This window comes from Megalobrama amblycephala, linkage group LG14 (genome assembly GCF_018812025.1).
Source record: "Megalobrama amblycephala isolate DHTTF-2021 linkage group LG14, ASM1881202v1, whole genome shotgun sequence".
Classification (NCBI taxonomy): Eukaryota; Metazoa; Chordata; class Actinopteri; order Cypriniformes; family Xenocyprididae; genus Megalobrama; species Megalobrama amblycephala.
The window spans coordinates 37393996-37398819 of NC_063057.1; positions in this window are offsets into that span (position 1 = coordinate 37393996).

Below are 4824 nucleotides of genomic sequence, written 5' to 3' on the forward strand. Positions count from 1 at the left end.
ATTTATTAATAAATGTGTAATATATCAACCCAGATCATGTGATCATACTGTAAACTCTTGATCAGTGAAAGTATGTGCACAATTATTCTAATCTAAGCCAGTTTACTTGAAATAAACCTTGTTGTTGTTTTATCTTTTCTCAGAGTTGTCAGATCATTCACTTCTGTAAATTCAATCCTGTTCAGGAGAAGGTTTAAGTCAAATCATCATCAGTTCAATCCAGATAACATGTGGTCTGAATTCATCATGTAGTGTTGTGGTGAATAATGTCAGTGTTTTCTTTCTATATCTGTCATGTGATCGTCCCGCTGCTGCTCTCTGTGCTGTAACGAACACAAATAATTTAATATATTAATATACTTCACTTTCATCAGAGCAAAGAGAGTCAATGATGAAGTGTTTCAATAGAGGACGTTAAACACTCTCATTAGATGAGCGACCCATGTGATCTATATTACGACCTTTGACCTTCCAGAAAGATGAGCCAATCCCACTCGATTATACTTAATTTAATTACTGTATTTGATCTATTGTATTTGTCCTATTGTGTGTGATTTGCTTCTTTGTTCTTATTTATAATAACAAAAATTAAATAGCTAAAATATCTATATTGGGATATATCATTACTGTTATCATTATTTGATTTAAAATGTATTATCTTGAAAATTTTGGTCATATTGCCCACCCCAAAATGGCACATAATATGAAGTCTGATTTATTAAGTCATATACAGTTTTAAATGTGTATTTTTAACTCTTTCTCCGCCATTTACGGAAATTTCTGACTTTCTGTGTTTTCACTGTTTTACGGTAGGGGGCGCTATGACAAATTTTCTGAAAGAGTACTGAATCTCTTGACGTGAAGAAAAAGCAGAAACATGCAATATCATATGTAAACAGATGCATATAAGATGATCAACATTAAACAGAAATAAAATATATATTATATATATTATAATATTATATTATATATAAATATAAATAAAACTGCCTAAAGTTAATTAATGAAATGTCGACCCAGGACGAGGGTCGTTGTACTAAATGCTTAGTTTAGTACAGCAAACCTGCAATATTAGATAATAAAAAATCAAAAATAGAAACATTCTTTGGTGCAAACTTGAGAATGAGGCTGTGAAAACCCTCAATCGATGACGTCTGGTAGTGGAGACTGATCATTGAAATGTCTTTTTTAGATGATCTTGCAACACCAGATTTTTTTCACATGCTTTAGTACCTGAACACATCAAATGTATCAATGTGTTAAAGGGAGAGTTCACTCCAAGATGAAAATTCTGTCATTATTTAGTCACCATTGTAGACTTATATAAACATGTGTGTTGAACAGTATTTATATGTGAAGTACAGCCTAAATTAATTCTCAGAAGTTCTGGATTAAACCACTTTCATATGGATTAGTTTTACAATGCCTTTATGGCCCTTTTGGATTCTTAAAGTTTTGGAAGAATAGACTTTCAATAGAGGAACATTCATCTCTCAGGTTGTGTAACATTTTAGTGTTTTGAAGATGAATACAAATGTTTTAGGGGTTTGGAATGACATAAGGGAGGGTAAATAATGACAATTTTCATTTTGGGGTGAACTATTCCCTTAAATGGCAATGTGAGATACAGTGAATAAAGTTGTATGCAGCCAACCTCATCTTCAGGCAGTGGGTGGGCAATAGTTTGGAAACAGATCATTGTCATGTTGGTGGATGTTCTGTACATGATTAGTGATCGATGTCCGTTTCCCCAGAGCCTCTTAACCACAATCTAATGTTGATTCAGATCAGTACAGATGGGTGATTGTGCTCTTCCTCCATTTTTTCACATCTTCACATCCCCACCTCATAGTACGACCCCCCCGAAAATGTATGTTACTGTTGAACTGATTCATACCTTTTGACATGTCATGCATCAAATATATTCTCTGGCTCTGTGAGCATCTTACAACAGTTCCCACAGGAGCCACTTATAGATTATCATGACAGAATATGCTAATTATTGACTTTAAGATAGTAAACTCCACATCAGCTACATAAATTCATCAACTAACCATTCAGAAACATCCTGTTGCATTCTACATGTTCACTTCTTCTTGAGTCTCCATCATTGTCCAACTTTAGTTTGAACATAAAAGGCCGAACAGTTTCTGACATTTTCAGTGAAACTGCGTGAGGTACTGTAATGTTAATCGGAACTGCTAAGTGCTAACACAAGCTCTTGAAACTCCACCCTCTTCTTGAGAGCAGCAGCTCATTTGCATTTAAAGGGACACATACACAAATGTAGTGTTTTTGCTCACCCTCAAAAAGTGACAAATTGTACATGCTATAAAAATTATCTGTTGGTATTTTGAGCTAAAACGTACTGAAAAGGATTAAAGCTGCTGTAGGGAGTTTTTAGAAAATGTTGACTTAGCCTGAAAATTTGAACAAGCACAACACACAGGTCACTCCCCCTTGCTCTCTGCTGCGCTACAGCCCTCCCTCCACAGCTCCTCCCCCATCACAACGGAGCCTGCCATGAACACGCAGACTAGTAAGCAAGCAGGGCCACCGATGACAGCGGATAAACAGTTATGGCACATTCACTGGTACGGACGAAACATCAACAATATGATTTACATTGACTATGGCCTGCCCATACTTTGACTACAAACTTGGTCCTCAAAACATTATGTATTTTGCAATACATGTAATGTAACTATATGATGTTGCACTATTTCTATAAGTAATAAATAGCTAGTATGATAATATAACGGTAACTAACGTTACAGTATGCAAGTAATTATTCTATTGATATGTAATGCTAAATAAGGTTTGCTAGATATTATTTCAGTAACATGACAAGCCAGTGAATTAGTAGGTTTCAATAGTTGCTTTGCACAGTGCGTGACATTTTATCTGTGTAGCATATGCCCACGTATCAGGATAATCAATAAACTTTGGAATGTTCAGAACACTTTTAGCATGCTGGACTGGGTTGTAAATCTCATTTCTGCTCCGACCGGTCTGCATAAGATGAGCCCACTTGACACCTTTGTGGACCCGTGAGGGTAAACAGAAAACTCCTCACTTTGGTGACTTCAAAGGAACACTACCCCACAGAGACTGTCCAGAACACATTCCAACACACACACACACACCCACCCTTGGCTCCAAGGACTGTTTTGTAAGTTTTGCTACTTGCCTTCTCTCTTTCCTTCTCTACTTCCACTCTTGTACATATGTGTATACCTTCTGTATATATTTTAGACGTATAATCTCTGTAGTCGCAGGTTGCATATATTAAACACATTATTCATGCTCGATTGTTCTGTTTGTTCTTTCAACCGAAGACGGCTCGCGGCTCGATTGTTCTGTTTGTTCTTTCAACCGAAGACCAAGTCACTTTAACGTTTTTCGATCACTTTATGCATTGATGCTATAATAGGAATTTATTCTTGTGGCCAAAGAATAAATCCGTTTATAATATTCTGTGAGGGGCTTAGTTTGCTGGACAAACGAACAGTTTCTCTAAATAATTATGAAACCAGAACTAATCATATATATAATTGATTATAATTCGTTGTAATTAATTAACCATATATGTTTAATTCCCCCTTGGGTCGGTATGTGCATAATAATTATTCATAAAGCTTTATGAATTATTATATTCATATTCCACCCATAAATTGATTAATAACTACGAACCACTACATCGTTACATCTGTATGTTATGCGGCTAGAGTTTTGACACTGAGTCAATGGGCTCCGACGAGGAATTCACACCCACAGCGACTTCGAGGAGTCAACGGGCGGGGAGAAGAGGAAGCTGTGGTGTGCGCGGAGCATCAGGCAGGGGACGGGCAGGCCTGTTTTTGAAATTATCTTAGTTGTGTAGTTCTTAAAAAATGAAACAAATCAAGCAGGGATACTTACTTGTCAAGCAGAAAGATGGCTAACTCTGCATCGGTTTTTAATCCTTTCAGGACACGTAGCTCCCTCCACCTCGGAAAAGCCGCTCCGATATTTACCCTTGTTTTATTTCGGGCTCTATCTAATTTTTTCTTTTTGGCTTTTTTTTATCATCGTCATCTGTCTTTTTCCGTTTACCCGTCTTTATTTTATGAGCAGGTGCCACTCGAGGAATTGGCAGTTAGGATTGTTTGTCCGGCATAAGCAAAGCTGCGGCACACCGGTAATCTTGAATTTGAACGCCTGTACGCACTGTGCATGAGAGGGGTGTGATCAGCGCACACGAGCTTGATTGACACTGCTAAGACAATCCTCCTTGCTCTGATTGGTTGTTTCTTACCGGGAGCAGTGTATTTCTGCAAATGGCAATAGGACCACTGGGAGGAGCCAGAGGAGCTTGATTTTTTTCACAGATTATCTGTCTCATATTCTACTGTCAGGACATAATGACAGGTTTAACAAATATGTAAAAAATACATTTTTACAAAAGTTACCTACTGCAGCTTTAAGGCCAACCAATAATAAAAAAATAAAACCATCTCAAGATTAAAGTCATTATTAAGCGAGATTAAACTCGTTAAATTTCGAGAAAAAAGTCTAAATAAAACTTCAAGAAAAAAGTCAATGAAATGTCGAGAATAATCTCATTAAACTTTGAGAATAACGTCATTATGTTTTGAGAAAAAACTTGTGTGTTTATTCTCAACATTTTATTGACTTTTTTTCTTGAAATGTAACGAGTTTAATCTCACTTAATAATGACTTTAATCTTGAGTTGGTTTTATATTTTTTTTATTATGGCTTGGCCCTAATCCTTTTCCGTGAAAACTTCACATACTCACTCTGAGTACATCAGAGACTTATTTT